Raw genomic sequence first — 27,272 nt, forward strand, 5'->3', positions numbered from 1 at the left:
GCTTGCAACTCACCATTGAAGTGCAAGTTGTGGTGGCGGTGAAAGTTAAATAATTGTTCGCAATGATACATTGAAGTTACTTGCACAGTTACTATGGATACTGAAGGATTGGACGAGCGGCAAAGAAGGTTGTTTCCAATTGGGACTGAGGAGAAACAGAGTTAATGCTTCAGGTCGATGAGCTTTCATCAGAACTGGAAGATGTTAGGAGATGACCAGGATGAGGAATACTGAACCAGGATGAGGAATGGAGGGGTAAAGGGGTAAAGAACAAAATGGAGAGGTCTGTGATTGGGGGGGGAAGGGAGGAGTGATTAAATGGCAAAAGTCATGATGGTGCAAGGTAAAAGGGGGTGGTAATGATACAAGTAAAGAAACAAAAGATTCAGTCCAGAGGAAATGTAAATGGCACTTTTGGTGAAGAGAGGAGGGTGAGGGAAGCATGGAAAATCCAGCAAAGTTAGGAAGGCTCCTTTGGCTTGGGATTATGGTGGAGAAATGTGAGGAGATACCAGGGGTATGGACTACCCTGCCAGTTGTGTGCCGATAGGGGATCCGCACCCCCAGCACCAGCCCACATCTCCCTCACTCTCAGCACCAGCCCACACCCACTCCACCCCCTGCACATCCTCCACTTCTAACAGCCACCTTCTATTACCAGCATCAGTCATCTGAGTCAAAATGGGAACGGTGGTTACGATCCTGATTTGTTAAACTCAATGTTAAGGTCAGAAGGCTGTGAAGTGCCGGCTGGCGCACAACACTAAATCTTCCCTGCTTACATAAACAAAGAATTTGAATTGCAATCACTGCAGGAACAGTTATGGAACTGATAGTCGATGGATCAAAAGCTAGATGCTTTGCTGTGTAGTAGCAGGATCCTCTTTGAGCATAATAAATAAAAGCAAGAGTAAGTCACACGGACAGCAGGGGAACATTTGTTTCGGTCATTAAGTATATTAATTTATTCATGGTATTTACATAATTATTCCAGTGAATATTCATTTCCTTGCATAACACAGTGAAGGCCTTGGTAACTGATTGTTAGTGCTTAGATGCAATGCGCTGATACTTGCTCCTTATTTATATTCTGACAACTCTGTGGTTGCACTATTAGTCCCAAGCTGTATGATGAAGTGCAGAAATTACAGATATGCAAAATATTAGTTCTGCAGTCACTGGCATTAGCTTAAATTACTGAAGCCTAATATTTCATTGGACCCTTACGTATTAAGCAAAGCCTATGAGAGATGAACGTTTTTGTTGGATCCTTGTTTGCATTTCACACTGACTGCACTACTGATATTTGGCAGTCAGTTGCTGACTGTCTACAGAGGAAATGGAGAAAGGTCAGACCGGGGAGGGATATCTCAAGTCACATTTTGTCTCCATCTTAGAAATTAAATGTGATGCAGCCCACATTACAGTGTGTTTGGGAATAGGCTAAAGAAAAACATAAATGCTAAGGCCTTGGCTTCCTAAAGTGTCTTTAGATGCAGAATGCTTTATGAAAGGTCACAGACCTGAGATGTTAACTGTTTCTCACTCCACAGATGCTGCCAGACCAGCTGAGCACTTTCTGCTTTTACTCCCCTCAATCTCCTTTGCTCCAAGGATAACAACCCCAGCTTTCCAACCTAACCGTGTAACTAAAATTCTCTATCCCTGGAACCATTCTGGTAAGTCTCCTCTGCACTCTCTCAAGGACCCTCACATCCTTCCTAAAGTGTGATGACCAGAACTGGATGAAATACTCTAGTTGGGGCCTAACTTTATAAAGGTTCAGCATAACATCCCTGCTGTTGTACTCAATGCCTCTATTTATGAAGCTCAAGATCCCATATGCTTTACTAACCACTCTCTCAATATGTCCTGCCACCTTCAAAGATCAATGCACGTGCACCCCAGGTCCCTCTGTCCCTGCACACTCTTTAGAACTGCACCATTAAGCCTATATTACCTCACCCTATTCCTTCTGCCAAAATTCCATCTGCTGCTTGTCTGCCCGTTATGCTAGCCTATCTATGTCCTGTTGAAGGTCATTCCGTATCACCCTCATTTTTTGCCATTCCTCACAGTTTGTATTATCGGCAAATTTTGAAATTCTACACTGTATTCCAAGTTCCAAGTCATTTGTATATAGCAAAAAATGTACTTTACAGCCAATGAATTACTTTTGAAGTGTGGTCATTGTAAATGTAGGAAATGTGACAGGCAATTTACGTGCAGCAAGCTCCCACAAACAGCAACGTGATAATGATCAGAAAATCTGTTTTCAGTGATATTAGTTGAAGCACACTGGGTAGAACTCCCCAGCTCTTCTTTCAGTAGTGGCCATAGGATCTTTTGCATCCACCTGGGAGGGCAGACAAGGCCTCGGTTTAATGTCTCATCTAAAAGATGGCACATCCGACAGTGCACACTCCCTCAGTGCTGCAATGGGAGTGTCAGTCTCGATTCTGTGCCTCAAGTCTCTGGACCACATTCTTCAGACCCAGAGGTGAGAGTGCTACCAACTGATCCATGACTGACATCTGATTCAATGATACAGAGCATGCACCTCCTAGTTAATACCAGGTCTTTTGCCTGAACAGCATTTAATTCTGTTGTGACATCAAACTCAGAGACCATTATGATTGGTAGCAAAAAAAAAGGGGGATCAACTGAAGTCCTAAAAAATAGACAGAAACTCTTCAAGTCCGAATGCTATGCTTTGGCTTTTATAGAAATATTATAAAAATGAGACTCCTTTTCAATTCGGCTTCCCCCTATCAAAGCATTCCTGTTTTTTTGGACAATGCTGCAACACATCTTTCATTAACTTCAGGCTATGAGCCAGTGCCAATATGTGGCTGTTTGGGAGACATGTGCTATTTTGCAGCCCTCGTTAATCTGCTTAATCCCAGCTCAGATTAAATTTGTTTCCAGCGACTGGTAAATGGAATAAACGTCCAACGTAATGACTTTCAGTCTGAGCTGCTTCCAGTCAACCCTGCCATGGAGCCAAACCTCATGCTTGGTCCTGTTTTCGAGGTAGTAATGAAGTGCTACTTGGCTGAAAACCATATGATGTGCTTTGTTCTCATTAGCTCAGAGGAGTCCGCCAATGTGAGGTCCAAGTTTGTTTTTGAGCTAGCCCTCATGCTGCTAGTTGAAATAATCAATCATGAAAGCAGGACATTCAGTGGTAGATAAAAACATCTAATCCATTTGACAGATAGGCAACAATGGAATTATTAGTGAATGATGGATAGCAAACTTTAGCCAAAGGATACTTCTCCTTTTGATGAGAGCTTCTGTTCAAAGGACTTTGAAGGTACTTTCCATTGCCAATCTTACCCAGGGGAGGTTACGAACCCATGCTTAGAATCTCTAGCACCATCTGTGCCACAGTCTGCCAAACAACCTGTTCCCGAGAGTCACCAGCGTAGAATTCTTCGTAAATAATGAAGTCAGTTTGGGGTACGTTCCCTGTAAGAAGATAGAATGTCAGCAAAAGTACAGATTAGGTTTCAGTATTTCAATGACAAGTTTTTCATCTTTCATAAGGTATGAAAATGACCGTAGAAAGGAGATATTTGCACAGAAATTGCCAAGAACAATACATTGAATTACATCGAGCATATGGCACAGAAACAGGCCATTTGGTTTAACTGGTGTTTAAGCTCCTCCCAACCCTCTTGATCTCACCTTATCAACATCTCCTTCTATTCCTTTCTCATGTGTTTATTTTGCTTCCCCCTACACGTATCTATGCTATTCAATTCAACTACTCCTCAGAGTAGCTAGCTCCACATTCTAACCATTCTCTGGGTAAAGAAATTTCTCCTGAATTCCTTATTAGATTTATTAGTGTCTATCTTATATTTATGACTCCATAGTTTTAGACTCTTCCTCAAGTAGAAACATCTTCTCTACATGTACCCTATCAAACCCTTTCATAGGGCTGAATTTTACAGGTCCTCCGACGTCAGCAGTCATGACGGGTTGGGGGGTGTGGTGGGCAGGAAAATTCTTCTGGAAGATGCCCGCCACGACCCCCGACGCCGGAAAGGCTCTGCTGCATTTTACCGGCGGCGGCTAGCCCTCAATGCGGCCCCCCCACCGCATGGCGGTGGAGCCTTTATTTGTATATTATAATAAATCTAAGAACGAAGTCCAAAGTACGGAAAGTCCTCATCAGGGAACTCCTCTTTGCTGACGATGCTGCTTTAACATCTCACACTGAAGAGTGCCTGCAGAGTCTCATCGACAGGTTTGCAGCTGCCTGCAATGAATTTGGCCTAACCATCAGCCTCAAGAAAACGAACATCATGGGGCAGGACGTCAGAAATGCTCCATCCATCAATATTGGTGACCACACTCTGGAAGTGGTTCAAGAGTTCACCTACCTAGGCTCAACTATCACCAGTAACCTGTCTCTAGATGCAGAAATCAACAAGCGCATGGGACAGGCTTCCACTGCTATGTCCAGACTGGCCAAGAGAGTGTGGGAAAATGGCGCACTGACACGGAACACAAAAGTCTGAGTGTATCAAGCCTGTGTCTTCAGTACCTTGCTCTATGGCAGCGAGGCCTGGACAACGTATGTCAGCCAAGAGCGACGTCTCAACTCATTCCACCTTCGCTGCCTCCGGAGAATACTTGGCATCAGGCGGCAGGACCGCATCTCCAACACAGAAGTCCTCGAGGCGGCCAACATCCCCAGCTTATACACACTACTGAGTCAGCGGTGCTTGAGATGGCTTGGCCATGTGAGCCGCATGGAAGATGGCAGGATCCCCAAAGACACATTGTACAGCGAGCTCGCCACTGGTATCAGACCCACCGCCGTCCATGTCTCCGCTTTAAAGACGTCTGCAAACGCGACATGAAATCCTGTGACATTGATCACAAGTCGTGGGAGTCAGTTGCCAGCGTTCGCCAGAGCTGGCGGGCAGCCATAAAGGCGGGGCTAAAGTGTGGCGTAAGAGACTTAGCAGTTGGCAGGAAAAAAGACAGAAGCGCAAGAGGAGAACCAACTGTGTAACAGCCCCGACAACCAATTTTATCTGCAGCACCTGTGGAAGAGTCTGTCACCCTAGAATTGGCCTTTATAGCCACTCCAGGCACTGCTTCACAAACCACTGACCACCTCCAGGCGCTTATCCGTTGTCTTTCGAGATAAGGAGGCCAAAGAAGATAATAAACACAAATAAGTGTTAAATAACTTACCTGGAGCGGGTGGCTGTCCCATGGCGATATTCCGGACAGTGGCTGGAAGTCCCGTGCTGTTGGATCCCCGTTTGGGGAACTGGGGTGAGACACTGGTGGAGGGGGTCGGTGTGAAATTCTCAGGACTGCGGGGTGGATGGTGGCAGCGGGGAAAACTATTGTTATTGGTTGTGGGAATGATGGGAAGGGGCTGAGGGTCGAGAGGGGGGATGTTCAGAATATCAAAAGGTTTTTTTAGGTGATATGTCAAATTATTAAATGAAGATTCAGTGGGGGTGGGAGAGGGGAATCATAGTAAAACTAAAAGTATTCTGCAGTTTTCTTTGAAACGGGACCTTTAAAAATTTAAATGTGACTGAAGGGTCTGAAGCCCTTTAAAAATGGCACTGGCGCCTGCACGGTGGCGCCGGACGCCGTTGCTGGGGATGGAGCAGCCGTTCGCTATACGTCATCGGGGGTGACCACTCCGCTCCCGCCATTTAAATGAGCCCCCGCGCAAAATATCACGGGGCTCAGCGAAGACGCATCTGCGCGGGAAGAACGCTGACATCAGAGCGTGCCACAGCGCTTTGCAGCGCGCTCATAAAATTCAGCCCATAATCTTAAATACTTTTATCAAATGACCCCTCAGCCTTCTCTTTTCTGGAGAAATGAGCCTCAGCTTGTTCAACATCATTATACAGTGACTCCAATACATAAACATGCTTTTTGTTTTAATATGTTTGCTCCTATTTTACTTTCACTTTACATAATTTAATTCTAAATGAGGTCTTCATTACTTATCACAGGTAGGCTCCAAAATGCCATGATCCCTCAACAGTAACTATTTTCAAGTACTGCCTGTCTCTTTATCCAAAATCCAGTGGGTAGGGGAGGGGGACAGAATTGGCTCCCCTCGTCAGGCAAACCCTGCTGGGAGTCGGATCCTGGGCCAGAAGAGGCCCTGCAGGTGAGCTTTAAAATCTTATTTCATGTTTCCTCATGGGCTAGCAGGAGCAGGAGTGCCTCCCCATTAATATCGGAGCCAATAACTCCCCTTGCCCTCTCCACAGGTGCTAACTGATCTGTTGGGTGTTCCCAGCATTTTCTGGGTTTCATTGTCACTCAACCTCTCCGGCCCAGTAAGGGAACAGTTTAAACTGTTTAAATTTAAATGTAGTTTTTTTTCCTTAGTTTTCCTTTCTGTCTCTTTTTTTCTCCCTCTTTCAATCCAATCTTTCTTTCCCCTTCCCATGTCTGTTTTTGTTCCTGCTTTGATTCTAATTCACTCGATTTCCTTCTTCGTTGTTCCTCTGTTTCTTTCTCAATCCTTAAATCTCATTGGTTAAGGAGATAGACTATTGGTCCCATTGTTCACTGAGATCCCAGATGTCTCTTTGCTCTCACTGCATTATCAGCTCACACTCCCAGCAAAGTATGGTATGGCGCAGAAAAAAAGGTCTAACACAAGGGCATGCTGCGAGAGATCTCACTGCAGCAACATCTGGGTCAATGTGTCTGAAACATCAGTGGAAATGACACAGCAGGCGGGTTGCCTATGAAAAGCCTTGAAACATGATGCCCATTAGCAGAGAGGAACAAGTATAAAACTAGAGACCATAAATATAAGATAGTAATTAACAAATCCAATAAGGAATTTAGGAGAAACTTCTTTACCCAGAGAGTGGTGAGAATCTGGAACTTGGTACCACATGGAGTGGAATCTAGATAAACACATGAGGAGGAAAAGAATAAAAGGAGATGTTGCTTGGGTGAACTGAAGAAAAGTGTGAAGAGACTTCTGTGGAGCATAAACACTAGCATGGACCAGTTGGGCCAAATGGCCTGTTTCTGTGCCATAAAATTCTATGTAATTTTTTATTGGCGATTTGGGTGATTGTGTGCAGAATAAGTTAGTTTACAGGATTCACATAGAGATGCAACTTTAAGTGTTCTACAAAGATTAGAAAGATTAAGGACCTGGAATTAATTGCTGTGAGAGTCTGCTAATCACCTCACTCTAATGTATAAATGGTGCTGTTTTTCATTCTTTCATGGGATGTAGGCGTCGCTGGCAAGACCAGCATTTATTGTCCTTCCCTAATTACCCTTGAGAAGGTGGTGGTGAGCTTCCTTCATGAACTGCTGCAGTCCTTCTGGCGCAGGTACACCTGGTAGGAAGGGAGTTCCAGGTTTTTGACCCTGTGACAGTGAAAGAACAGCGATATAGTTCCAAGTCAAGATGGTGTGTGGTTTGGAGGCGAAATTGCAGGTGGTGATGTTCCCATGTATCTGCTGCCCTTGTCCTTCTGGGTTGCAGATGTCCTGGGTTTGGAAGGTGCTGTTGAAGGAGGCTTGGCTAGTTGCTGCAGTGCATCTTGTAGATGATACACACTGCTGCCATTGTGCATCTGTGGTTGAGGGAGTGAATGTTTAAGGTGGTGGAAGGGTTCTGATCAACAGGTTGCTTCATCCTGGATGGTGTCGAGCTTCTTGAGTGTTGTTGGAGCTGCACTCATCCAGGCAAGCGGAGAGTGGAAAGTATTCCATCACACTCCTGGCTTGTGCCTTGTAGATGGTGGACAGCATTGGGGAGACAGGAGGTGAGTTACTCGCCACAAAATTCCTAGCCTCTGATCTGCTCTTGAAGCCACAGTATTTATGTGGCTGGCCCAGTTAAGTTACTGGTCAATGGTGACCCTCTGGATGTTGATGGTGGAGGATTCAATGATGGTAATGCCATTGAATGTCAAGGGGAGATAGTTTTATTCTCTTTTGCTGGAGATGGTAAGTGTGTGTCACTTGTATGGTGTGAATGTTACTTGCCACTGATCAGCGGAAGCCTAAATGTCGTCCAGGTTTTTCTGCATTAAGGCGCGTATCTGAGGAGTTGCAAATGGTGCTGAACACTGTGCAATCATCAGCAAACAGCCCCATTTCTGACCTTATGATGGAAGGAAGGTCATTGATGAAGCAGCTGAAGATGGTTGGGCCTAGGACAATACCCTGAGGAATGCTTGCAGCAATGTCCTGGGATTGAGATGATTAAGTCAATGTTTATTAATTGACAACTTTTGAAATCATTTTGGCATATCACCTCTAACATATCACCTCTAACTTCTTATACCTTTATCTTCTCAACAAGACTATTTTGGAGGACTCTAACAAACACTCTACACATATACAAATGCAAAATATCCACATTGGCCTTCTGCCGTGTTTCTGATGAAAATTCGATAGGCCCATCAGCTGTATTCCCAAATCTATGCCCATTCTCATTTATCATGAGCAGTTCCGACAAATGGGGGTGAAATGCATTTTGCGTAATGATTTCCAATAATTTCCCTGCAGCTAAAGTTAGGCTATAGTAACCAGTTTGAGCTATTATTGTTTAAATTTAAGGGAAAGTTATTATTTTAAACAACATGGTTTGTTTGAGAAATTAGAATCGATTTGCAATAGGCCATTTTCCTGCCGTGAGCATTTTGATTGCCTTGCAAAAAGGTTTTAATACAGGCACCAGTCAATCACTTTGAGAGCAAAGGAGCATGCAAAGGCTATTTTTTGGCCTATTAAGCAGTTACTTCAAGAGCATGTGTAATTTTGTCCATCAGTGGTTCTACCCAATAGACCAGATTTTTCTCTGCTATTCCTCTCAAAATTGGACAGATTGGCAATGAATAATAGAGCAAAATCGAGCGATGAGGCGTACTTCCATCTCTCCATTCCAACTTCAATTTCCCTCCCCTCATCCCTACTGGGGCCACCACGAGCTGCTCTCTACCTGCTCCCCTAGCCAGCAAAAGGGGAACATGGTCTGGGTTCCTGGCCCATTTATCTCCTGTCCACCTTAGTTGCTGCTGCTCCTCTGGTGATTCTTGGTGGTGGACCCTGGAGTAGCGATGAGTTTACACTGTCAGCCATTGCTTAGTTGGTAGTATGCTTGCCTCTGAGTCACCAGGTGGTGGGTTCAAATCCTCCTCTAGAGACTTGACCATAAAGCCAAATCTGTGACTCCTAGTGAGAGTACTAAGGGAGTGCTGCAGTGTTTGAGTGACGTCTTTTGGGTGAGACATTAAACCAAGGACCCGTTTGTCCCCTCAGGTAGGTGTAAAAGATCCCATGACATTATTTCACAGAAGAGCAGGGAGACCCGGTCAATACTTATCCCTCAACCAACATCACTAAAACAGGTGATCTGGTCATTATCACATTGCTGTTTGTGGGAGCTTTCTGTGCACAAATTAGCTGTCACAAAAATTCTGAGGGACAGGATTAATCTCCACTTGGAGAGGCAGGGAATAATCAGGGATGGTCAGCACGGCTTTGTCAGGGGGAGAGCGTGTTTAACTAACTTGATTGAATTTTTCGAGGAGGTGACTAGATGTGTAGATGAGGGTAAAGCAGTTGATGTAGTCAACATGGACTTCAGTAAGGCTTTTGATAAGGTCCCGCATGAGAGATTGGTTAAGAAGGTAAGAGCCCATGAGATCCAGGGCAATTTGGCAAATTGAATCCAAAATTGCTTAGTGGCAGGAAACAGAGGGTAATGGTCGAGGGTTGTTTTTGCGAGTGGAAGCCTGTGACCAGTGGTGTACCGCTGGGACCCTTGCTGTTTGTAGTGTACATTAATGATTTAGACGTGAATATAGGAGGTATGATAGGTAAGTTCGCAGATGACACAAAAATTGGTGGTGTTGTAAATAGTGAGGAGGAAAGCCTTAGATTACAGGACGATATAGATGGGCTGGTAAGATGGGTGGAGCAGTGGCAAATGGAATTTAGTTCTGAGAAGTGTGAGGTGATGCATTTTGGGAGGACTAACAAGGCAAGGGAATATACAATTGATGGTAGGACCCTAGGAAGTACAGAAGGTCAGAGGGACCTTGGTGTACTTGTCCATAGATCATTGAAGGCAGCAGCACAGGTAGATAAGGTGGTTAGGAAGGCATATGGGGATACTTGCCTTTATTAGCTGAGGCATAGAATATAAGAGCAGGGAGGTTATGATGGAGCTGTATAAAACGCTAGTTAGGTCACAGCTGGAGTACTGTGTACAGTTCTGGTTACCACACTATAAGAAGGATGTGATTGCACTGGAGAGGGTGCAGAGGAGATTCACCAGGATGTTCACAGAATCACAGAATAATACAGTGCAGAAGAGGCCCTTCGGCCCATCGAGTCTGCACCGATGCATTAAAACACCTGACCTGTCTACCTAATCCCATTTGCCAGCACTTGGCCCATAGCCTTGAATGTTATGACGTGCCAAGTGCTCATCCAGGTACTTTTTAAAGGATGTGAGGCAACCTGCCTCTACCACCCTCCCAGGCAGGGCATTCCAGACCGTCACCACCCTCTGGGTAAAAAAGTTCTTCCTCAAATCCCCCTTAAACCTCCAGCCCCCCCACCTTAAACTTGTGACCCCTCGTAACTGACCCTTCAACTAAGGGGAACAGCTGCTCCCTATCCACCCTGTCCATGCCCCTCATAATCTTGTACACGTCGATCAGGTCACCCCTCAGTCTTCTCTGCTCCAGCGAAAACAACCCAAGCCTATCCAACCTCTCTTCATAGCTTAAATGTTCCATAGCTTAAATGTTGCCTGGGCTGGAGCATTTCAGCTATGAAGAGAGACTGAAAAGGCTAGGGTTGTTTTCCTTAGAACAGAGAAGGCTGAGGGGGGACATGATTGAGGTATACAAAATTATGAGGGGCATTGATAGGTTAGATAGGAAGAAACTTTTTCCCTTAGCAGAGGGGCCAATAACCAGGGGGCATAGATTTAAGGTAGGGGGTTTGGAGGGGATTTGAGGAAAAATTTTTTCACCCAGAGTGTGTTTGGAATCTGGAATACACTGCCTGAAGGGGTGGTAGAGGCAGGAACCCTCACAACATTTATGAAGTATTTAGATGAGCTCTTGAAATGCCATAGCATACAAGGCTACGGGCCAAGTGCTGGAAAATGGGACTTGAATATTTAGGTGCTTGATGGCTGGCAGAGACACGATGGGCTGAAGGGCCTGTTTCTGTGCTGTACAACTCTATGACTCTATAACATTTCCTCCATTACAACAGTGACTGCTCAAAAGTACTTCATTGGCTGTAAAGCGCTTTGGGATATCCTGAGGTTGTGAAAGATGCTATATAAATGCAAGTCTTTGTTTTTGTAGCTCTTGATGGAGGGAGAACTCTTGTAGCGACTTCATTTCCCTCCAATTTGACCCCCAACCCCTATCTGCTGAAGGCCTCGACTCAGTCGGACATTTGGTGAAGACTCTGGGCTCTTCTGTCTCTTTCTTCACTTCAGTTGGTGCAGAGGCGGCCCCACTACCAGGACTGCTGAAATTTCCTTGAGGGTCACAGGTGGGCCACCGAATGTTGGCAGGATGCCTAATGACACCTGACCCAGGAAACTGGGCCAAAGCGATAGTCGGGAGAGGGCGCTGTGCATAAGTCCCATCCCAGCACTGTTGGGACAGAAAGAGTGAAATCTAATATATTTGAATTTCTGCAAAATTGTTCAATATCACTTCCCCAACCCCAACCCCCAGTACCAGTCAAGCAAAAATATCTATCTCGGAACCTGACTACAATACCGTCCATCATTGCTTTTGGTTGCTGTTCCTGCCAGAGCCATAAGGTCTTCTCTTCTCTTACTTCCCTTTATAAGTAGGGTAGATTTTATTAATTTTCACTCCTGACCCAGCAACAGAAGGGCATATTTGGAATTTGGTTGTGGATGTCAGTCGGAGATAAATTTAAGTGATGAAAAATATTATGGGATCTCCACACCCACAGCCAGAGGACACAAATTCAGGGTAATTGGCAAAAGAACCAGAGGGGGAGATGAGGAGAGTTTTAATGATGCAGTGAGTTGCTGTGATCTGGAATGCACTGCCTGAAAGGGCGAGGAAGTAATTCAATAGTAACTTTCAAAAGGGAATTGGATAAATACTTGAAGGGGAAAAATTTGCAGGGCTATTGCAGACTGCAAAGAGATATAGATAGCTTAAGTGGGTGGGCAAAAATTTTGCAGATGGAGTATAATGTGGGAAAATGTGAGGTTGTCCACTTTGGTAAGAGGAATAGAATAGAATGCTGCAGTACAGAGGGATCTGGTGCCCTTGTACATGAATCACAAAAAGTTAACATGCAGGTACAGCAAGTAATAGGGCAAATGGAAGGTTGGTATTTATTACAAGGAGGCTGGAATATAAAAGTAGGGCAGTCTTGCTAAACTGTACAGGACATTGGTGAGACCACACCTAGAGTACTGTGTACAGTTTTGGTCCACTTACTTAAGGAGGGATACACTTACATTGGAAGCAGTTCAAAGAAGATTCACTAGGCTGATTCCTGGGATGAAGGAGTTGCATATGAGGAAAGGTTGAGCAGGTTGGTCTATACTCATCAGAGTTTAGAAGAATGAGAGGTGATCGTATTGAAACATACAAGATTCTGAGGGGGCTTGACAGGGTAGATGCTGAGAGGATGTTTCCCCTCATGGGGTAATCTAGAACTAACGGGCACAATTTCAAAATAAGGGGTCTTCCTTTTTAAGATGGAGATGAGGAGGAATTCTTTCTCTCAGAGAGTCCTTAATCTTTGGAATTCTCTTTTCCAGAGAACAGTGGAGGCTGGGTCATTGAATATATTCAAGGCTGAATTAGATAGATTTTTGATCTTCAAGGGAGTCAAACGTTATGCGGGGGCAGGCAGGAAAGTGGAGTTATGGCCACAATCAGATCAGCCATGATCTTATTAAATGGCAGAGCAGGCTTGAGGTCTGAATGGCCTACTCCTGCTCCTATTTCTATAGTTCTTATTGGAAAGCGTAGGGGAGTAGGTCTAATTGGCTAGCTCTTTCAAAGAGCTGGCAGAGGCACGATGGGCCGAATGGCTTCCTATGTATGCTATCATTCTATGACCCTATGAGTTTGTGGTATAAACTCTAAGAAAGCAAAAATTGGTACTGAGTGTGCAAATTCATAAAACTACCCTTTAACCTGCATTAACTTTATTTTTACTGGCTTCAATTCAAAACAGGAATTGAAGCAGAGAATTTTCTAGTCTGTATGAGCCCATTCATTAGATCAATGCCAAGAGAGCTCTCTTAGATCCTTGGCAAGACGCCCAGCTCATGTTCCTGTTCCACATTAATACCCATCTCTCACTCCTTAATTTGGGCAAAGCCTTGTGAATTCTATCAAGGTTTGTTACATTCATTGTGCAGCTGCATGGCAACATAAGGGCCGGTTTCCTTCACTAGTCACACGGTGGGGGAACTTTAGGGTGTGAGATTTGTATTCACATGACAGAAGCATGTCCAACCAGAGGCGACATAGGGCAACATTCTTTTTTACGCAGCGATTTGCTGTGATCTGGAATGTGCTGCCTGAAGGCGGAGGAAGCAGATTCAATAGTAACTTTCAATGGGGAATTGGATAAATACTTGGAAAGGAAAAAAAGGAAGGTTATGGAGAAAGAGCAGGGGAGCTATCACAGGAATGATGGACTGAATGGCCTCCCTCTGTACTGTATCATTCTATGATTTTCACCCTGACTTCGGTAGAATAGAAAATCAGATGGGTGCAAAACAGACTTAAGATTCATTATTGTCCAGCTCGTATTACCACCATGATTAATCTCACCCTTATTGTCTAACAGAAGAAGACATATATTCCCAAGAGTAAGCTATTCCTGCTAACTTAATTTACTTATGTGCTCGGAGGGTATCTGAATGCAAAGAGTGTACAGCAAGCTCAATAGAGCATACTCAGTTAACCAATAAAGTTGAAACACTTTCAGGATTGTCAAGTCATATTTGCATACATGAAGACTTCTATACTTAATGTGTCACTTTCAAAACAAAATATATATAAACTAGAATCAGAATTCACGAATTTTAATATGTAGCTCATTCTTTTCTGAAAGTGATTATTGTGGCCACAAAACTCATGTGCAAGGTAGGAAACCATAAAACATCAGGATAAAGAAAATGCTCAGGAGAAACACAGTAAGAGTTTAGGAAGGGAACAGATATTTAACCATGTAGTCAACTTGTCTGACACTTGTCTATCTAAGCAAACACCAGACTTCCAACCTAAAGGAAACTAATACCCAGGAGAGAATGCAAGCAATGTTTATATATAAAGAAAACAGATTTAAGGAGCAGTGACACCAGTGGAAGACTTACTGACCATGAATCTAAATGGATGGATTACACTAGCGGTGACCTGCATGGCTAGATGCACACTGAGGAACATAATGATGATGGATTTGCAGTCAATGCATGACAAGCTGAAACATGGGTTTGTACAGAGAAGTTATTTCCCAAACCCAGTTTTAAACACATTCACATCTTTACTCCCAGAAACTTCAACACTGAAGATTTTTTTCTCGATGACCATACTGAATGCTATCAGTTACTGTCAGCTCCTCGACTCTTATCAACCTTATGTTATAAATTGCATTATGGATCCATGTCAGGAAACAAATCATTTAGTGAAAAGTGATATCCTCAGACCCTATTTTATTTTACTTGCTTTATGTTGCTGTTTTAGCAGTAAAGCCATAGTCCGCCAATGCACGAGGAAATGCATGATGCTCTCGCCATCATGAGTGTGGGGCGGGCTTAGTGGAGAAGCTGGTTCTCGTCTACCCATCCATTTTGCATGTTTGTACACATAGCAATACAGCAACTAGGGCTACAGTAGCATAGTGGTTATGTTACTGGACTTTGTAATCTAGAGGCCTGGATTAATCATCTAGAGTTATGAGTTCAAATCTCACCAAGGCAGCGAGGGAATTTGTATTTAATTAATTAAATGTGGAATAAAAGCTAGTATCAGTAATGGTGACCATGTTGTAAAAATACATCTGGATCACTAATGTCCTTTAGGGAAGGAAATCTGCTGTCCTTACCAGGTGGTCTGGCCCATATGTGATTCCAGATCCACAGCAATGGGGTTGAATCTTAACTGACCTCTGAAATGGCCCAGCAAGTCGGTCAGTTGTATTCAAGAAGGCAACTCGCCACCACTTTCTCAAGGGCAATTAGGGATGGGCAATACATGCTGACCCTGCCAGTGATGCCCACATCCTGAGAAACAATAAGAATAAAAACATATATAAAGAAATCACAATGCCACTGAAATTCAATGGTTTAATTCAGTCAATTCAATCTGACTGATGGCCGTCCAATGGGATGCTTCAGAACCCATCCTCCTCAGTTACATAAATTCCAATTGCTTCCTCTAACCCATCAGTACTCCTGAGGGGGGGGGGGGTGGTTCTGTGATCTGCTGCTCACAGCAGGGAGTACTCCTTCTAAATCATGTGTGTGCGGCTTGTGATCTTCTTTCGATTCAGAATCTCTCCCTAGTTTGATGTCTTCTTGATTGGTGACTTGTCAATGTCAATGTTGACAAATGGACGGTATTGCATATTAGAAGTAAAAATAGGCAATTGGGTGGGAGAGAACTTCCCAAGGAGGTACAGTAGCTGACAAAGGCGTAATTAATTGTAGACTGCCGTACCTAAACAGTAAAATGAAGCAATATTGTTATATATAATGCTCAAAGAAAATGGGTTGCAGGGTTTTATTGTCAAATCAGTTGAGTTCAAATGCGCAGAGTTTGTACCGAAGTTGTACTGAGGTTCAGTCAGACCCCACCTGGAGTTCTGCATCTCCACAACGCAAGTGTAACCTCCAGGCCCACAAAGCAAGAAAACCAATTTCCAGTGGCAAAGGATGGAGCTATGAAGAACACATTGATAAACTATGGTTTTTCTGCCTTGAAAATTAAGGTCTCACCCTATATAGAGGTAACATAAAATGCTCAGATGAGATGTTAAACTGAGGCCCTGCCAGCTCTCTCAGGTGAATGTAAAAGATCCAATGGCACTATTTTGAAGAAGAGCAGGGGAGTTGTCCCCAGTGTCCTGGCCAATGTTTATCCCTCAATCAACATCAGAAAAAAAATTGATTATCTGGTCATCACCACGTTGCTGTTTGTGGGATCTTGCTGTGCGCAAAATGGCTGCCACGCATCCTACATTACAACAGTGACTACACTTCAAAAAGTACTTCGTTGGCTGTAAAGCACTTTGAGACATCCGGTGGTCGTGAAAGGTGCTATATAAATGGAAGTCTTTCTTTCTTTAATGTGATGATGTAAACTGTAACCAATATGCCCTGAGATGCCACAATAGGAGAACAATGGACAGATGTCAAGAAGTATTTCTATATACAAAGGATCTGTAGCTAGAGCAAATAGCTAAAGAAAAGACCAGATTTTCCATCGGCACCCAGTTTTCCTGTAAGTCTAGAGCCCAAGCCATCCAATTCTTGCTCACTTGGAAATGGGAAAATCTGTCCCTGTAGGTTCCTTTCATTCTATATAATTTTAAAAGAGTGCAGCAGGAAAGAATACATAAAATTTACAGCACAGAAACAGACCATTTGGCCCAACTGCTCTATTCTGGTGTTTATGCTCCACACAAGCTTCATCCCACCTGACTTCATCTATCCTCTATTCCTTTCCCCCTCATTTACTTACCTAGCTTCCCTTAAAGGCAATTGTTATTTGCCTCAATGCTCCACGTGGTAGCAAGTTCCATATGCTAACCACTCTCTGGGTAACGACCTTCCTTCTGAATTCTCTTTTAGTGACTATCTTATATTTATGACCCATAGTTTTGGTCTCCCCCACAAGTGGAAACATCCTCTCTGTACATATCCTATCAAACCCCTTCATAATTTTAAAGACCTCTATTAGGTCACTCCTCAGCCTTCTCTTTTCTAGATTAATGCAGATTGATGAGAAGGTGGGAGGATTCTGGAATTCTGAGATCAGATAGGTTAAAGAGATACTTCACCTGGATTTGTTTTGCCCTCCACCAAAATGTGAAGTGCACATTTGAGTAAACTGGAACATCAAGACTTGCTAGATTTTTTTTTGAAACAAGGGTTCATAAATTTTTCTTATTTAACGCCTGACTTTCTATGATGCTGTGGCTCAGTAGGTAAAACTATCACCTATAACTCAGAAGGTTGTGGGTTCAAGACCCACTCTGGTGGCTTGAGCTCCTAATCCAGGCTGACACTCCTGCTGCAATATTGAGGGAGTGCTGCACTGTTGGAGGTGCCATATTCAACCTGTCTCTCCTCTCAGGTGGATGTAAAAGATGCCAGGGCACACCTTGGAAGAAGATTAGGGAGTTCTCCTGGGTGTCATGGCAAATATTTATCCCTCAATCAAATTCATTAAGAAAACAGATTATTTGGTCACATTGCTGTTTGGAAGTTTATTGTGCACAAATCGGCTGTTTTGTTTCTTATAATATAACAGTGATTACACTTCAGCTGTAAAGCACTAGGGGATGTCCTGAGGTTGTGACAGGCACTATGTAAATGCAGCTCTTTCTATCTTTTAGGGGTGCTTTGAGCGATGGAACCCAATTGTAATATATAGCAAATTGCCAGGGCTAATAGTGCAACAGTAAACATGAAGTAAAGCATTGCCTGGGAGGGCTGGGGATGGGGTTTCACAGGAATTTAAAATTAAAAGCACGAGGCGTTCAGAGATGTGGGAGCTTAGCTGGGGTTGAGAAGGTGGTGAACGCTGTTGGCTCCTCTGATGAGAGAATGGCTTTCCCCTAATGTAATTTTCAATCTGAAAACTCTTTGTGGAAGAAATGCTTCTGGTAATCCAATCATAAAATTGGTTGTAGCTTAAAAGCACTAAAATTTAGAAAAATTACAGACTGAAAGATTGCCATTCACAGAATACACCACAATGTCTTATCCATAAGCACTACCTTGCCTGCCTGATGTTGTATTACATGGAATTGAGTGTTCAATGTAATCTGGGAACTATCGTCAATCAGTGTGACATGCACCATTGATATTGTAGGACTTGTATTGATCAATGTGATATGCACAGTGTTGCACTTATATGCTCTGGGAGGGTGCCTTTTGACTTAGCATCTTGGTTCAGTTAGCAAGGCACTTCTTCAAAACCCAAGCCCCAGACTTCAGGGGTAGTTGTATGGCTGGTGCAGGGGTAACATTTTGGAGTCATTTCTAGGATAGACTGGCTGCTGTTGAGGGCAGGTCTAGTATAAGCCCTTTTTCCAAGTTATAAATTTTCTTTTGAATTTAAAAAAAATTCAATTATGAGATGTGGGCATCATTGGCAAGGCCAGCATTTATTGTCCATCCCAATTCCGCTTGAGAAGGTGGTGGTGAGCTGCCTTCTTGAACCACCGCAGTCCATGTGGTGTAGGTACACCCACAGTGCTGTTAGGAAGAGAGTTCCAGGATTTTGACTCAGTGACAGTGAATGAATGGCGATATAGTCCCAAATCAGGATGGTGTGTGACTTGGAGGGGAACTTGCAGGTGGTGGTGCTCCCATACGTCTGCTGCCCTTATTCTTCTAGGTGGTAGAGGTTATGGGTTTGGAAGGTGCTGTCATCTTACAAATATTATTGCAGCTATAATTTCAGCTGGGTTATAAATATAAATAACAATTGGCACCAATAAAAATTGCACCAAAATTGCAGTTTTTCCCCCCCAGAAAGTTGCTTTTCTGTGGGACATTTGTTGATTTATATTTCTGTGAATGTTATGTGCTACAGTTGTTTCAGCTGTTGAGAAAAGTGACACATTTGATTTCTTTCCTGCCTCTCGCGGACTTATGTGATAAACAAGACGTATAATTATGTAAAGTTACAATCCAATAACAAGATAGCACGTATGGAACATATTTAAGAGAGAAATTTCATGAGTGAGAGTGAGAAAGAAAATCAGCTGGTTGGGTCACAGGTATAACAATGAGGCTTTAACACTCTCAAGCTATTGTTGAGGGATTCAACTGGTAACTTGATCCAAAACTCTGCTTCTTGTATCTTAATTTGCACCAAATTTTGTTCACCCATCCCCCCTGCACTCACTGACCTACCTTGGATTCCAGTCCAGCAATGCTGCGATTTTGAAATTCTCATTCTTGTTTTAAAATCCCTCCATGGCCTTATTCCTCCTTAACCTCCTCTGACTACAACCTCCGAGAGCTCCATTCTCCTCCAATTCTGACTTCATGTTCATCCCCACACATCCCCAGTTGTAAATAATTGACAGATGGTGACGTGGGGTTCTGCTATTTCATGCTGTGATGCTGCAGTGGGACATCACTGCTGGAACAGTGATCTGGCATTAGGAAATTATTGCCATGATGAGCATGTTCTAAATTAGTTCTGAATTTTCAGAAGGCTACACCACAGTATTATTATTGTAAAGGTAGCTACATGATTTTTCTCATTCTTGGGAAATGATGGAGATACGGCATGACTTTTAACAGCAAAGTCGTAAGGAAAGATATAATGAGTAACATTGAATTTCTAAAATAAGCAAAGGCCACAATAATGTCAAGGTGATAAGGCAGGGCATGATTATAGTAATGTTATGGCAATAAAGGACAGTACAATTTTATTCAGAGAATAATTGTTAATAAATCGAAAGGTCACTTGCTATTATAATTAGCCTTTTGTTTGTATTCTTCCCAATGAAGTTGCTCTTCCATTAAATTACATTCCACGTGCTCAGGAGTTAGACGTTGAAGCTGTTACTTTTCTGTTCTTCTTTACAACGCTCTCCAGGAGATTTCACTGCATCAGTCTCTGTGGGAGGCAAATAATTTATTTATTTAGTTTTTTTCCCTCAAATGACGTGGATCTAGATTTTCCCCAATGTGATTTACACAGCTTTTCACCTACTTGAGCCCAGTAGAGGGAGTCATACACAAGTATACCTGCCCATTTCCTCCTCTCTCCTCACTATCCCAGGCCCCAAACACTCCTTTCAGGTGAAGCAGCGATTTACTTGTACTTCTTTCAATGTAGTATACTGTATCCGCTGCTCACAATGTGGTCTCCTCTACATTGGGGAGACCAAACGCAGACTGGGTGACCGCTTTGCGGAACACCTCCGCTCAGTCCGCAAGCAGGACCATGAGCTTCCGGTTGCTTGCCATTTCAACACTCCCCCCTGCTCTCATGCTCACATCTCTGTCCTGGGATTGCTGCAGTGTTCCAGTGACCATCAACGCAAGCTCGAGGAACAGCATCTCATTTACTGATTAGGCACACTACAGCCTGCCGGACTGAACATTGAGTTCAATCATTTCAGAGCGTGACGGGCCCCCCATTTTACTTTTATTTTTAGTTATTTTTTCTTTTTTTCTTTTTTACATTTTTTACAACCCCTTTTTTCATGTTTATTTCATTTCATCTTAGTTTGATCAGTTTGCTTACCCACTGTTTTTTTTCATGTTTGTACTTGCTGCTGTTCAACCTTCAGTCCGTTAACACCCTATTTGTACTAATGCTTTGTCTTTCAACACACCATTAACATATTGTTTGCCTTTGCTCCATGACCTTTTGGTCAGCTATGTGGCCTTGTCCATTTTTATCTCTTGCCCCACCCCCGCCTCACTTCCTTATAACCTTTGACATTTCTAATATTTGCTAGTTCCGAAGAAGGGTCACTGACCCGAAACGTTAACTCTGCTTCTCTTTCCACAGATGCTGCTAGACCTGCTGAGTGGTTCCAGCATTTCTTGTTTTTATTTCAGATTTCCAGCATCCGCAGTATTTTGCTTTATTATACAAGTATTGTTCTTTTCCTACCCATTGGTGCAGACATTTGTCAAAGGTTTATTCGTTCATGGGATGTGAGTGTTGCTGGCAAGGCCAGCCTTTGTTGCCCATCCCTAATTGTCCATGAGAAGGTGGTGGTAAGCCGCCTTCTTGAACTACTGTAATCCATGTTGGTACACCCACAGTGCTACTGTGGAGGGAGTTCTAGGATTTTGATGCAGTGACAGTGAAGGAACAGCAATATAGTTCTAAGTTCGTATGGTATGTGACTTGGAGGGAAACTTGGTGGTGTTCCCATGCATCTGCTGCCCTTGTTCTTCTAGGTGGTAGAAATCGAGGGTTTGGAAGGTGCTATCGAAGGAGCCATGATGATGTAGATGGTACACACTGCTACACAGTGCGCCAGTGGTGGAGGATGTGGATGTTTGAGGTTCTGGATGGGCTGCTGATCAAGTGTACTGCTTTGTCCTGAATAGTGTTGAATTTCTTAAGTTTTGTTGCAGCTCCACCCATTGAGGCACTCCTGACTTTTGCCTTGTTGATGGCGGAGAGACATTATTTACACATTGGTATAAAACCCATGTAAAATGGGTAGAGAATATTGAAACTCCAGGAATCCTCTGTGTAGCCTCCTAAAAACATTGTACAGCTTGTACTCTGGCAGATAAACAAGTAAGACAGCAACAGTGCTCAGCTCTTTCATTTCACTTTCGAATTACTCCAAGATTATAGTTGTACTGAATTATGACCACTCAAGTTCCATCTGTGGCTAGTGGGCTCCAGGGGAAGAATGCAGAAACTCTTTGATGAAGACCTTCAATCTCGAGGAGATTGAAGGCAGAAGGCACAGACTCCAGGGTATGTTTTCCATCCAGGCTGGCAGAACTTTGGTCATTGATGCCACCAGGAGGAAAGTGATACCCGTGCTTGGTGTCAACCCCTTTACCCTGCAGAAAGATACCCAAAATAAGTTTAATGACCTATTCAGGGCTGGCAAGGTAATCCATATGACTACACTCTCCCATTCTTCCTTGCCCACCCCGGGCACCTGAATACTATTCACTCAGTTCAGAACCTTACCACAATCCTGAAACCCCTTTTCCTCCACTTTAGCACCTTTAAGTTCCTATATTTTGTACTTCACTTCTCCCATGCCACTTGGCATACACACTCCTCACACTGCTCTCACTCACTTAGCCTTTTGTAGGAGATATTGGTGCATGTAGGAATATAGGAATGGAAGTAACAGCCCCTCAGACCTGTACTATTATTCAGTCAGATCATGGCTGATCTGTATCTTAACTCTATGTACTCGTTTTGGTTTCATAACTCTTAACAGCTTTGCCTAACAAAAATCTATCAATCTCAGCTTTGAAATTTTCAGCTGAACTCCAGCCTCAACAGCTTTTTGAGGGAGATAGTTCCAGATTTCTGCTCCCCTTTGTGTGAAGAAGTGCTTCCTGACATCACCCCTGAATGGCCTGGCTCTAATTTTAAGGTTATATTCACTTTATCTGGACTCCCCCCACCAGAGGAAATAGTTTCTCTCCATGTGCACAATCAACTCCTTTAATCATCTTAAACATCTCAATCAGATCACATCTTAATCTTTGAGGGAATACAAGCCTAGTCTATGCAACCTGTCCTCATAATTTAACCCTTTAAGCTCAATACTGGAAGGCTTCCCTATTCCCACCTTTTCATTGATGGTTGTCACATGATAACTCCAGAACAAATGTAATGACCAGAAAGGTTCTCTGTAGGTCATCTTGGACATGTTACTGGAAGCTTACTTAGATCTCGGGGCTAATGAAGGCACTCCCAAGCTCAAAGCAAGTTGGGACCCATTGATAAAACTAAAGTTACAGAGGCAGAAATGCCAGGAGTGAACCAATTAAAGAAACGCCAACCATTATGAATAATTTTCAGCATTGAAGATAGCTTAAAGGAAAATTTTATATAAGTTTCTGCAACATGGAAACAAATGACATGTTCCAATTTGAATGACACATGTCAATGTATTCAGTATTTGGCTGTCTGCAGTTTCTGAAACTAGCAATGTCGTTCGTTTAGATACAAAACAAACCAAGTAACTTTTTGCATGTGACCTTTCAGATAATCCACAATTATAGTTACACAGGCACACACACAGCACAAACACACGTGCACACATCCACATATGCATTCACACATGCATACGCACACATAAGCACACTCATGCATATGCTTGCACACATACAAACACACACACATGCATGGATATGCACACACACACATACACATACATGCACACACATACATATACACACACGCTCAGATGCATGCGCAGACACACACAGATTTAGACAGACAGACACACACACACACGTGCACACACACACGTGCACACACACAGATGCAAAAGCACACATATGCTCACACACGCATACATACAGGCACACACGCACAACATACACATATGCACACACACATTCACACATGCACACATATGTACACACACAAGTTCACGTACGCATGCGCACACACATACATACACAGATGCAGACCACACACGCATGCATTGACACATGCACACACAAACACATATGCAACAGGCATACAACCACAAACACATATGCACATCTACACATGTTCACACGCACACACACAACACAAACACATATGCACACATCTGCACACACATATGCATGCATACACACACTATGCACACTCATGCATATGCTTGCACACATACAAACACACGCATATGAACACACGTGCATGGATATGCGCACACACATGCACATACATGCACACACATACATATACACACACACTCAGATGCATGCGCGCACACATGCAGACTTAGGCACACACGCGCGCAGACGCAGAGGCACGCATACGCTCACATGCACATACATACAGGCACACACAAACACAACATACGCATACACGCACACACATTCACACATGCAGACAGATGTACACACAAGTTCACATGTGCACATGCACAGACATGCAGATGCAGACATACGCGCACACACAAACACATACGCAACAGGCATGCAACCACAAACACATTTGCACATGCACACACGTTTGCATTCACACAAACACATACGCACATGCACACACACACATGCATACACATGTGTGCGCACACAATCACACATGCATGGATACACATGCCCACACACATTCACACATACGCACATGCATACATATGCGTTCACACACACACACACACACACACACACAAACAGAAACACCCACACATGCACACATAAACACATACATGAACACACAAGTGCACACACACGCAGATGCACATGCATGCTCACATGCACACACGGAGGCACAGAGCCATACACACACACAGGCACACAAACACAAAGAGCTGGATTTTAACAGCCTGCCGCCGATCTTGGCCGTGACCTCAAATAATGGCAGCCCACACAAGTAGGCCGCACACCAAACAGCTGCCGCGATCTCAAGCGCGGTTCATTTAAATAGCCGGGGCGGCCCGACCCCCGCCAATCATGTGGAGGGGTTGGGCTGTCCATCCCCAGTAATGGCGTCAGCTGCCTGTGTGCAGGCACTGGTGTCGTTGTTAAAGGGCAGCCAGCCCTGCTGGTCAATTTGAGGTTTTAAAGCAGTATAACGCAGTGGGCGGCACAGTGGCGCAGTGGTTAGCACCGCAGCCTCACAGCTCCAGCGACCCGGGTTCAATTCTGGGTACTGCCTGTGTGGAGTTTGCAAGTTCTCCCTGTGTCTGCGTGGGTTTCCTCCGGGTGCTCCGGTTTCCTCCCACATGCCAAAGACTTGCTGGTTGATAGGTTAATTGGCCTTTATAAATTTCACCTAGTGTAGGTAGGTGGTAGGGAAATATAGGGACAGGTGGGGATGTGGTAGTAATGTGGAATTAGTGTAGGATTAGTATAAATGGGTGGTTGATGGTCGGCACAGACTCGGTGGGCCGAAGGGCCTGTTTCAGTGCTGTATCACTAAACTAAACCCCAAAATTTATACAATAAATTTCTAATGCCCCTTTCCCACCCCCCAATATTAATTACATTAACTATTTTCCCTCTCTCCTCCAAATACACTTACCTTTTAAATCTGACCTTGCCTCATTCAGATTGCATGAAGTTTAAAGTTCACCCCTTCCCACCATCCCCTACACTTATTATGTTTATTTGACCCCATCCCCTCTGCACTGAAAATCTTAGCTCCTCCCCCGTTCCCCACCAGTGTCACGCCTGCTTTCCCCAGACGGGGAATTGAAGACGCAGGAGTGCCAACCGCCGTGCCAAAGATTGCGGCGGGCCCGGAAGATTTAAGATAAGTTGATTTAAATTTATACACGTCAGTAATTTAAATATTTAAATCCAGGTCCCGTCGCCCAGCGGCGGAGGGGGAGCCACCCCGGAGCCTCGCAGCCGCCGGGAGAATCGGGCCGGGCCCTCCCAGCGTCGAGCTCCGTGACGGGCCTCTGCCAGAACAATCTTCCGCGTCCCCACCACGGAACACGGCGTCATGGGCTTGGTAAAATCCAGCCCAAACATACAGATACACATACCCACATGCTGACACATGCACACACATATACACAGGTGCTCAGTTTGCCAATATTATTCTTTATCTGAAAAGCAGTCATGATTGAATGCAAAATTACATCTTCCCTCAGAGAATACAAATTGTAGAATTATTTCTGAATCCTCTTCAAGTTGAGAAAACAATGCAATTGAAGTTAAAGCTGTCAGGAAGGTGGTCAGAATTGTTCAAAATGACAGACCAGGGGCAAAATCAGCGGAGAAGTTGTGCCCAGTGGAAGGTAGGCTGACTGGAATTGCCCTACAAAGACTTGATAAAAATGCCAAAACAGAATATAGTTACTGTAATATGAATATGGACGTGCCTGTTAAATTCCTGACCGTGCTATAGTATGTTGTATTTAGTTTATATGTGAATGGTTAAGACAGATAAATACTGCTGATATGTTGGCTTGCTAGATAAGGAACAAAAAGTTATGTTCTGTACTAACACGACACTTTAATGTTAAGGAGATAACATAAGATATTGCTATGGCAACTGCGTAAAATTTTTAACATTAATAGCAATATTAATAGTGAGGTATTAAGCTAAGAGATAATTGCTGCAACGGTGAGGTACTAAAATCAAATGTGATACCAGTAATAATGAAAAGCTAAGATAATGATTATAGTAATTTTTAGCTGTTAAGATAGAATGTGATTGTAGCAATAATATTGAGCGTGTAATTACAGTAATTGCTACTTAATACAATAAGATAGAACACAAATCTAATAATATTTGAGGCGATTAAATTAAAGATAATGATAATTTTGAGTTGCTAAGAATTTTTTAATTCTAACAATTATGTTTCCTTTTGAGATAGAACAGGATTAAATGAATGATACTGAAGTAGTAAGATAGAATATGACAGAGTAACAATTTTCAGGAGCTAAAAGACATCTTAAAATGTCGAGTTAAGGAATGATGAAATATTATGACTACAATTATCTGCCTTAACCCTAAAATGCAGACCTAGCAACTTGCAGTTTTAATTCTCAGTCACGATATAATGCCACGTTTTTAACCACATAAAGAAGCTCAGGGATAAATTGACATCAAAAGAGGCCGTATTATCTGGATACGGGAAAAAAAGAATTAAGAATGCCAGATATCTGAAATTAATTTCGAAAATTAGAAAATGCTGGATACACACAGCAGGTTCATCTGGTTCTGAAACAGAGAAAAAAGACCCAATGACATTTTGCATATAGAGCCTTTTGTCAGGACAAAATTCTGATGAAGGCTTTACACTCAAGAATTTGCCTTTTACAGAGGCTGACAGACTTGAGGGTCTAAATTTTCATTTTCGGGTTGGGAGCCCGATGACTGGAGCATTTCTGGGTCTCGACAATGCTGACCAGGCGGGTATGGATGGAGGTGGCCACGGAGGTCAGTAGCGGAGGGCTGACGAGAAGGACCGGGGTGCAGTGTGGGAAAAGGTTTAATGGTATATTGCAGTGTGTAGGGTGAGTGTTCATCAGGAGGTGGTTGAATGGGCTCAAACACTCTAAGCACTAGAATGCACGCGAGATGACCTCAGAGCATGTCCATTGTTCTCCCTCACATTGTCAGTTTAAATGTGCAATTGCTGCACTGAGACACTCAGATGGGGACATCACTGAGGAAGACATAATCCCTCCTGAATGTCATGCTGGGAGAGATGAGGTGGGGGCAGCATATTTATGCATCTTTCTTGTCTGACCATGCAGGAGAAGAGAGCACATAATGCAAGGGAAATGGCCAGAATGGTTGGTGGAGTGGCCAGCTCCACACTCCAAAGTCAGTGACGGAGGCAGCACTGGAGATTGCCAAGGTGCCATCCCTGCATTCGGTGGGGGGTTGGCA

The sequence above is a fragment of the Heterodontus francisci genome, chromosome 6 (genome assembly GCF_036365525.1).
Source record: "Heterodontus francisci isolate sHetFra1 chromosome 6, sHetFra1.hap1, whole genome shotgun sequence".
NCBI classification, from domain to species: domain Eukaryota; kingdom Metazoa; phylum Chordata; class Chondrichthyes; order Heterodontiformes; family Heterodontidae; genus Heterodontus; species Heterodontus francisci.